The sequence below is a fragment of the Rhineura floridana genome, chromosome 15 (assembly GCF_030035675.1).
Source record: "Rhineura floridana isolate rRhiFlo1 chromosome 15, rRhiFlo1.hap2, whole genome shotgun sequence".
NCBI lineage: Eukaryota > Metazoa > Chordata > Lepidosauria > Squamata > Rhineuridae > Rhineura > Rhineura floridana.
This window is the reverse complement of record NC_084494.1, coordinates 29,694,393-29,705,431: the sequence shown is the minus strand read 5'-3', so window position 1 is coordinate 29,705,431 and position 11,039 is coordinate 29,694,393.

The following is an 11,039-nucleotide window of genomic DNA, read 5'->3' as shown; positions in this document are numbered from 1 at the left end:
CTGGGAAAGGGTAGCCGGGCGGCCAGAGCCTTCAGCATATGCATGTGTGAATCACGCATGCGTGGCGGGGGGGCACTTGAAAACCAGAGATCTACCTATTTATGGTGAATATGGCCGGAGACCGGAGAGGGCCCCCTTATGCTCTTATACGGTCACATTTGACTTCAAAAGAGGAAACTTCACAAAAATGAGGGGATTGGTAAAAAGAAAGCTGAAAAACAAAGTCCAGAGGGTCACATCACTCAAAAATGCTTGGAAGTTGTTTAAAAACACTATATTAGAAGCTCAACTGGAGTGCATACCGCAGATCAGAAAAGGTACCGCCAGGGCCAAGAAGATGCCAGCATGGTTAACGAGCAAAGTCAAGGAAGCTCTTAGAGGCAAAAAGTCTTCCTTCAGAAAATGGAAGTCTTGTCCGAATGAAGAAAATAAAAAGGAACACAAACTCTGGCAAAAGAAATGCAAGAAGACAATAAGGGATGCTAAAAAAGAATTTGAGGAGCACATTGCTAAGAACATAAAAACCAACAACAAAAAATTCTATAAATACATTCAAAGCAGGAGACCATCTAGGGAGGCGATTGGACCCTTGGATGATAAGGGAGTCAAAGGTGTACTAAAGAACGATAAGGAGATTGCAGAGAAGCTAAATGAATTCTTTGCATCTGTCTACACAGTGGAAGATATAGGGCAGATCCCTGAACCTGAACTAACATTTGCAGGAAGGGATTCTGAGGAACTGAGACAAATAGTGGTAACGAGAGAGGAAGTTCTAGGCTTAATGGACAATATAAAAACTGACAAATCACCGGGCCCGGATGGCATCCACCCGACAGTTCTCAAAGAACTCAGATGTGAAATTGCTGATCTGCTAACTAAAATATGTAACTTGTCCCTCGGGTCCTCCTCCGTGCCTGAGGACTGGAAAGTGGCAAATGTAACGCCAATCTTCAAAAAGGGATCCAGAGGGGATCCCGGAAATTACAGGCCAGTTAGCTTAACTTCTGTCCCTGGAAAACTGGCAGAAAGTATTATTAAAGCTAGATTAACTAAGCACATAGAAGAACAAGCCTTGCTGAAGCAGAGCCAGCATGGCTTCTGCAAGGGAAAGTTCTGTCTCAGTAACCTATTAGAATTCTTTGAGAGTGTCAACAAGCATATAGATAGAGGTGATCCAGTGGACATAGTGTACTTAGACTTTCAAAAAGCGTTTGACAAGGTACCTCACCAAAGACTTCTGAGGAAGCTTAGCAGTCATGGAATAAGAGGAGAGGTCCTCTTGTGGATAAGGAATTGGTTGAGAAGCAGAAAGCAGAGAGTAGGAATAAACGGACAGTTCTCCCAATGGAGGGCTGTAGAAAGTGGAGTCCCTCAAGGATCGGTATTGGGACCTGTACTTTTCAACTTGTTCATTAATGACCTAGAATTAGGAGTGAGCAGTGAAGTGGCCAAGTTTGCTGACGACACTAAATTGTTCAGGGTTGTTAAAACAAAAAGGGATTGTGAAGAGCTCCAAAAAGACCTCTCCAAACTGAGTGAATGGGTGGAAAAATGGCAAATGCAATTCAATATAAACAAGTATAAAATTATGCATATTGGAGCAAAAAAACTGAATTTCACATAGACGCTCATGGGGTCTGAACTGGCGGTGACTGACCAGGAGAGAGACCTCGGGGTTGTAGTGGACAGCACAATGAAAATGTCAACCCAGTGTGCAGCAGCTGTGAAAAAGGCAAATTCCATGCTAGTGATAATTAGGAAAGGTATTGAAAATAAAACAGCCGATATCATCATGCCCTTGTATAAATCTATGGTGTGGCCAGATTTGGAATACTGTGTACAGTTCTGGTCGCCTCATCTCAAAAAGGATATTATAGAGTTGGAAAAGGTTCAGAAGAGGGCAACCAGAATGATCAAGGGGATGAAGCGACTCCCTTACGAGGAAAGGTTGCAGCATTTGGGGCTTTTTAGTTTAGAGAAAAGGCGGGTCAGAGGAGACATGATAGAAGTGTATAAAATTATGCATGGCATTGAGAAAGTGGATAGAGAAAAGTTCTTCTCCCTCTCTCATAATACTAGAACTCGTGGACATTCAAAGAAGCCGAATGTTGGAAGATTCAGGACAGACAAAAGGAAGTACTTCTTTACTCAGCACATAGTTAAACTATGGAATTTGCTCCCACAAGATGCAGTAATGGCCACCAGCTTGGATGGCTTTAAAAGAAGATTAGACAAATTCATGGAAGACAGGGCTATCGATGGCTACTAGCCGTGATGGCTGTGCTCTGCCACCCTAGTCAGAGGCAGCATGCTTCTGAAAACCAGTTGCCGGAAGCCTCAGGAGGGGAGAGTGTTCTTGCACCTGGTTGGCCACTGTGAGAATAGGATGCTGGACTAGATGGGCCACTGGCCTGATCCAGCAGGCTCTTCTTATGTTCTTATGCTGAAGACTCCGGCTGAAAACCGGAGATCTGGCAACCTTACTTCAGACCATAGCCTGGGGGTTTATATGCGGAGTTTCCATATGCCTTCACTTTATAGGATTTCTCCTCATTCCAGAATACTGCAGTGCCATAAATCCCCAGAGAGAAAAATAAGCACATTGTTGACTTGCAAGGATGAGTACTTTAATTTGACGGCTGTAGGCGTTAATGATAGGAAAATACCAGTCTGAAAGCAAATAGTCACTAATGCCTGGCATGGAGCATGGCATGCAGTGAGATGACAGCAAATGAAGCCATAGGTGGGAAAGGCCGAGTTTGTCTTATGCCTCCTCCCACTCTAAGGGGGCAGGAAGTGGGCAAAGGGGCGCATGTGCAGACATGTTTATTTATTATTTGATTTATATCCCATCCTTCGTCCCAGTAGGAGCCCAGAGCAGCAATGCAAAATAGCTCACCAGAGGAATTCTGTTTGGTGTTTCTGTTTCTTGATCATCCATTCACAATGTGCTGGCGATGCAGCAGCTGGTTTACATTTCAGGCTGCCCATCAGTTTAATTCTGGGCAACCAGTTCCTTGCTTTAGAAGCACAAGAAGCTCCCTTAGAAAGAGAGTCAGGCCACTGGTCCATCTAGCTTAGTATTGTTTACACATCGACTGACAATGGCTCTCTGGATTTCAGGCAGGAGTCCTTGCCAGCCTTACCCAGAGATAAGGATAAGGGAGAAATTTGATTCAGCTTGTGTTTGAAGCTGCACTTTCTGAAATAATACAAAAACTGAAACACAGCCCTCCTGCAAAATTCATGCTTATCTGAATTTTGCGATGCAGTTCTCCAACCAAGGTTCTAAACATGCACATATTCGGGGAAAACATAACGTGTTTATTTGGAGAAATTTATACTAAAATCCTGAAGAATTTTCATGTAGATTTTTTTAAAAAATTCACAAATTGCTGCTGAAAAAGGCAGAACTGAATTTAAGATTGGAAAAATGAGAAACTGAGAATACTGGGATGGACAGATTCTTCCATCCCTACCTGGAGATGCAGCCAAAGACTGAATCTGGATCCTTTTGCATGCAAAGCACATGTTCTACCAGTGACCTTCACCCTGCTGCCTCTTCAGGCATCTAATGGGTAGTCCAGAGGCAGAATGGGTTTGGTTTAGGGTTCTGATTCCAAAGCAGACAGAGTAACCTGAGAAGGGGGCCTGAGTGAAGAATGAGGGAAAATGGGGCCAGACAAGGCAGACAGTTGGTAAAAGGAGGGTTGCAGGAGAAAGGGAAACTGGGAAACTCTATGCAGAGCAAGGGGACCAGAAGCGCAGTGCTTCCAATTAGCAAGGCATGAGCATGGATATCCGGGGGGTGGGGGGAACGGGCATCTGCCATCCCCTTCCCCCAGATGAACCATAATATCCAGATCACTGAAGAAAGAAAAAGTTTCTAGCATCTGTAGAATTTGAAATATGAGGCAAAAACCTGCAGTCATTCTTCTCATTTTTCCCTGAGAAACTTGTTTGCTCCTCTTTTCAATTTTTCTCCAACCTGGAAAGAATTCTGAGGATGCTCATGGGCAGAACAAGCAAAGAAGCATTCCTAGCTGAGGGTGGGCCAGGCAGCAGCGAAGGGCAGAGACTTGTTGACCTTCACATTTTGAACTGAGTGAGCAGCTGTGGTCTTTGGAAGGGAGATGCTTAAACTGGATTAGAACCCAGCTCCTCGCTTTGCATCCTGTGGGGAGGAGGCAAAGGGTGTTGACTTGTGTTGTGTGGGCAGCTGTTATTGTTTATATCAATGAGAGTTTGCCATTGGTGCTCTGACTCAGGCAGGGCCTGGCCATCGTTTGCTCTCATTCCTGCCTCACTTTCGTGAGTCTGATTGTAGTTCTTTGACACATCCGGCTTCCTGGCGCTGAAAGAAACGGGACATTCCCCTTCCCACTTAAAATTCCCACTGACATATAAGGAGAGGTGTGGTGCAGATCCAGCCAACAGACAGTTGTAGGCCTTCCATTTGACATCTCATTGGTTCTACATGCCATTAGTCATTAGCCTGTGGCTAAGTATGCAGGGTTTACAGACTGGCATAACTACTCTGCCACCCCAGCCTCGAGATCACTGCTTATCAGGATGCATTTAAACATTGTTGTTTGTTCTTTGAGTGTGCAGTTAAATTCAACCCCACCTTCTTGATGATAGTATTCTTGAACAGAACAGTGAGTTCTAACTTGAGTAAATTCCATTTTTTTACAAAACAACATCTTAACATTAGCTATTGTTTCTCTCTGCAATGTTCCCTTTTATTCTCCCCTGAATAAAATGGCAAAAACTGACACTGCAATTCTTTGCATGACTAGCTCAGAAGTAAACTCCACTGAATGTGTGAGATTAGACTCGCTCTTTTTATGATTGTTTAGATCAGCGTTCCCCAACCTGGTGCCCTCGAAATGTTTGGTACTGTTGCTCCATCAGCCCCAGCCAGCTATGCACCCGGTGCAGGAAGGCAGGTTAGATGGTCTGAAGACTACAAAACCATGGTGCAGTGTAACTACAAATAAAACCTGCACATACGAAAACCTCAAGGGCCTTAAGATGCCGCAGCACAGGACGCAGCCTTATACTGAGTCAGATCATTTGTCCATCTCACTCAGTATTGTCTACACCAGGGCTTTCCAAACTGTGGTCGGTGGACCACCAGTGGGCTGCAAGTTTCATTCAAGTGGTCCACAGTGTGTCTGTGGATTTGTGGTTCAAGACAGAGAAGAAGGCTAGGACTGGGGAGGGCAGCTATGAGAGAACTAGAAAAGGTCCTCAGATGCAAAGATGTATCACTGAACACTAAGTCCGGTTCATTCAGACCATGGTATTCCCAATCTCAATGTATGGATGTGAAAGTTGGACAGTGAAAAACACGGGGAAGAGAAAAATCAACTCATCTGAAATGTGGTGTTGGAGGAGAGCTTTGCACATACCATGGACTGCAAAAAAGACCTATAATTGGGTGTTAGAACAAATTAAACTGGAACTATCACTAGAAGCTAAAGCAATGAAACTGAGGTTATCATACTTTGGACACATCATGAGAAGACATGATTCACTAGAAAAGACAATGCTGGGAAAAACAGAAGGGAGTAGAAAAAGGGGAAGACCAAACAAGAGATGGATTGATTCCATAAAGGAAGCCACAGACCTGAACTTACAAGATCTGAACAGAGTGGTTCACGACAGATGCTATGGGAGGTTGCCAATTCATGGGGTCGCCATAAATCATAATCCGCTTGAAGGCACATAACAACAACAACAAATTGAGATTGAATTCTATGGAGTTCAAGTTGTACTACAATAAAATATAAGAAATAAAAGAAGCAATAAAAATGGAATTAAAAATCATACAGCATCTACCATAGCACAAGCATTAAGTGGTCTGCCAAGACCCTCAGCAATTTTCAAGTGGTCCATGGGGGGAGTGGAGTTTGGGAACCACTAGTCTATACTGACTGGTAGTGATTTTCCAGGATTTCAGGCAAGAAGGCATTCCAAGCCCTCCCTGGAGATGCTGACGATTGAACCTAGGAACGTCTGCATGCAAAGCAGAGGTTCTACCACTAAATGAAGTCTCTTCTTGCTCTTTGTATGTGTTGGCTGTACAGGAAGGAACAGCCACTGCAGGAAGGCTCCTCCTTGGGCAGAAGACACAGAGGCTGTGATACTAGGTGAGTGAGAACCTGTGACTGCTCCTTACCCCATGGTTGGTTAGGAAGACTTGGTGATGATGGCCAAAGGTGCAACTGTTGGACACAGCACAAACAGTGCAGGACAGAAAGGGTGATGCAACGGTCTGGTCAGGATGGTGTAGGGGCCACCTTTACATATCTAAATCTGTTCATGGCTAGACAGCTAAGGAACAATAGTTCTGCTTTTTGACTCTTGCAAAATCCCCCACCTCTGCTATATCCAGCAGCAGTGAGTTCCGTAGTTTAATTATACAGAGCTATGATATGTGTCTTTACCTGGCATTACACACTGACTCATATCGACACCTTCCTCCATTACTGTGATTATCATTCTTTGTTATCATCTGTTTGGGCAGCAGTTTGGTGCCCTGACATTAGAAGGAACACACCATACAATGCTGTATAAACAAAACAACATACACACTTTTCCTCCTCCAAACATCTTACCGTCTGTGTCAAGGTTCTTTTCTACGTCCTGGAAATCATCTGTGCAAATCATGGGCGACTCCCATGCTTTGTAAAACGCACCCTGGCAAAGGCTGCTAAAGCAGTTGGGGTAGAAAAATCTGTGTTGTTTATAGGGAACACAAATCCATGGGAGGCTGACGAGGGCTTGAAACGTTCTGAGGACAATCTAGATCATCCAGCTGCTCAACAAAGTTTTTTTTTTTAAAGAATATAATTTTATTTATATAAATGAAAACCATTATATGTTTTAAAATACATCACAAAAAAGTTAAAAACAACCTAAAATCACATCACAAAAAAATAGGGTGGGTCCTAAAAAATCTACATCTCAGGTGACAAAGGCCAGGGTAAAGAGGTGTGTCTTCAGCAACTGCTGAAATCTGTACAGTGAAGTTGCTAGACGCACCACTACTTAGGGGCTGCCACAGAGAATGCCCTGTCCCGGGCCTCACACATGCGAGCTTCTGAGGGCGGTGGAACTATGAAAAGGGCCCCCCTCTGCTGATCTCAACAGCTGAGAGGGCCTGTAGGGAAGGATGGTCTTTCAGGTATTTGGGACCTAAGTTGCACAGGCTAGTTGTTACTAGCCACAACGGCTATGTTTTCCCTCCACTGTTGGAGGTAGTATGCTTCTGAACACCAGCTGGTGCTCAGGCCCTACTTGCAGTTCTCTTAGGCATCTTGTTGGCCTTACTGTGAGAACCGGACTAGACGGACCTTCGGCCTGTTCCAGAAGGAGCTCTTCTAACATTCTTGTGATGAGAATGGTAGTCCCAACAACACTTGGAGGGCCACAAGTCGGGGGAGAGCTAATGTAGACAGTGAAGCAATCTAAGCATCTTTGGTTTTGCCCCTGGATGGGCACGAATGACAAGTGATGCAAGTGATCAAATGACCGCTGAGTCTAAGGGGGTCTCAACCCACCTTTGGGGCATTCACGGATAGAGAATCTCATTTCAGCTGAGCCAAAATTCATCATTCTATATCAAAGGCAACACCCACCCCATAGGAATGCAGGAAGCAGCCTTATACTGTTACTGACTCATACCATTGGTGCATCGAGCTCACTGCTGTCTACAATGACTGGCAGTGGCTGTCAGGCAGGACTTCTTCGCTACTTGGAGATGCCAGGGATTGAACCTGGGATCTTTTGCATGCAAGGCAAATGCTCTGCCACTGAGCTACGGCCCTGCCCATGCCAGCCATACTACAGAAGAGCTCAGTGATAACTTGACAGGATCCTTCAAAGTGCTGCTTACAAAGCAAACAGAACATTAAATAAATAAATTACGGCAGGTTTTGAAACAGCCAGTTCTGCCATTTCTCCATGCCAGCACACATTGTGCCAACAGGAAACTCTTGCCCCAACCTGCTGACTTTCACTCACCTCTCCCTCTACCGGGCTTCTTTCTCTCCTGTTAACTTTTCCCCTTCACTAGTCCGCCATCGGGAGCAACATGTGCATCTCCTCATAGACCCCCAAATTAGGCATGCATGCAAATTTCTCCATGCAGACACAGAAAACTTGTAGCAGGCTCAGAGTAGAGCATCCTGAAAAATAGCTGCTTGTTTATTTAAAGGAACTTGTGCATTTCAAGCTGTTAAGATTACAAAGGCTGGGGTGAAAGTTGCAGCTGTGCATGGAAATGGTGAAATCTGAAATGCTGACAAGCTGTACCTATTAAAACACCCAGTTTGACACAGCAGCTTCATCATGGAAAGCGCTCTGATGCACCAAAGGAGCAGGTCTATCTACTCCTCCTTCCCTCAGTGGCCTATTAAATGCTTCTAGGAAGCCCATGGAGCAGGGAACAAAGGCAACGGCCTTCTTCCACCACTGTTCCCAGAAACCAGTATTCAGTGGTATATTGCCACTATCCATGGAGGCTCCATGTAGTTCTAACATGCTTTATATGGGGATTGCCCTTGCATCTGGTCTGGAAGTTGCAGCTATTGCAAGCAGCAGCGGCAGCCAGACTGCTCACAGAACAGGCTACTGGCGACATGTTAGTCCTCAGCTAACAGAACTGCACTGGCTGGGTCAGGTTCAAGGTTCTTATGTCACTTTACAAAGCTTTGACCAACTTGGGATTCCTCATGCTCTGAGGATCCATAAGGATTCCTCATGCTCTGCCTTGACCAGAGATCCTCTGATGGGCCACTTCTTGTGGTTCCCAACTCCCCCGAGGCTTGGTAGACCAAGCCTTAGGACAGCAGGCCCTGCCCTGTAAATCTCTGCCCATAGAGGTTTAGCAGCAATCATTCCTGCCTTCAGACGTCTCTTAAAAGCTGTTATTTACAGGCCTGTGCAATGTGAATTTCCTTTACGCCAACAAGCCAAAATTTATGGACGTTTTATCTTACTGTAATTTTTAAAATGCTGTATATCACCCTGCTGCATTTTAATGAAAGTGCAGTCTATAAATATCTTAGTAAATAAGATTTAGGGCTAATAACCATGAATTGACCTATCCTCCTCTATGCATTTGTTCAAACTCTTTATAAAGGCAGCAGCAAGCAGCACATTTTGTGACACCAACTGTGTTGTGCAAAGCAACCTGGTAAGGCTGAAGCAGGGATGGGGGAACCTGCAGCCCTCAAGATACTGTTGGACTGCCAACTCCCCTATCAGTCTGTACCTGGATGGCCAACGGTCAGGGCTAATGGGAGCTGTTGAACATCTGCAGGGGCACTGGCCTACATGACTGCACACAAGTCACACTAGTGGGCTCCCCTGGTGATTACATCTAATGCACATGGACCTTCTTACATCAGCCTCTCTTTCACCCTATTTAATATAATTTGTGTACAATTGGATTGTAAAAAACCCAAGCAGTTTACAAAACACGTTAAAATCATCAGTAAAAGTTACATTTTTAAAACAAGTAAAACAGTAGCAAACTAAAAAGATTAAAACTCGTCAACATCTACATGCTTGGATAGGCTTGTCTAACCAAACACCTTTTAAGCAGGCACCAAAAAGAATACAGCAAAGCCGCCTCCCTGATGTCAGCAGGCAAGGAGTTCCAAAGGGTAGGTACTGCCACACTAAAAGAATGATTTCTTGCAAGTGCAGAACCATAATGGTGCCTCTTCTGCAGATCCTTTGAACCAACGTGAAAGGCAGCTTGCAGCGGTAATTGTGATGCTTGGAAGGTAGCAGAGATGTGACACACGCAGTGAGGTATAGATCCAGGTAGCTAAGGGGCCCTAAACTCAGAATCATCCAGATGTTAACTACTTGTGCTGTAGCTGGGGGAAGGGGGGATGGGCAAATATATCAATTTCTCATTGTTTCCAATCTTAAAATTCTCCATCTTACCACTTTGCATTTTTTTTTAAAAAAAAAGTATTCATGAAAATAAACCAGCATTTTAGGGCAAATTTCTCTTAACTTTTGCCTAATATGCACATTTTTGCAAAGCCGTTTCTTCCAACATAATGCATTTTTGTGTTTTCACTTACATACACATTTTGCCCTAGTATGCGAGTTGTAATCACCTCAGTCCTACTCAGAGTAGACCCATTAAAATGAATGAACCTAAGTCATGAGTAGCCACTTTAAGGGGTCTACTCTGAATGGGATTAGCACAGGATACCACTCTATGCATTTTTGTACGCTTTATCTGGCTGGAGATCTGCATTGTAAAATTCAAGAGTGAGAATTTTGAAGGACGGCTGCTTTGGTTCACTCATTGCTTTGGAAAGTGCAAATGTGTTTGCCTTTAAACACAAACCAGGGCACATTTCTTCTGCATCCCTTTCTGTAGAGCATGGTTTGCATGCAAAAACGTCTGGTTCAAACACTGGTGTCTGCAGGTTGGGCTAGGAAGGACTACTGCACAGACTGTCAGTGTCACAATATTGAGCAAGATGGACGGATGATCTGACTTAGTGTAATTTAGTTTCCTAGGTTCACCTTTAAGAGTTCAGCATCATTATGCCATTGCTCTAACCACCTACAGGAAAGTAGATTGCAGAACCGCTGTAACCTCCCGCTGATTCTGACTTGTTCTTCTAAAAACAACCACCACCCTGCTCCTATTCTGCATGATCATGTGAAGTCCTCAGTTCAGGCACAGCCATTGTGGCAAACAGTTAGGACAAAAGGTTAATTAAGACAAAGCAGATTATTTTGGCAACTGAAAAAGCCAGTGTTTAGGGTGTGCCAGAAACTGTGGTTTACATACAACTCTGAGGATGACAGAGAATCCCGTGCACGGGTCAAGAAACTACATTACACTATCTTTGCTGGTTCTGGCAGGCGTGCGTAAGCTCAGCTGAATGTCCACCATAATACTTGCTTTCTTGGAGCCTCTCAACTCCAGCTCCTCCTTTTAGAGATGGGAAATGAGAACAATATGATGCATGCTGCCGCCAAGACATGCATGCCTC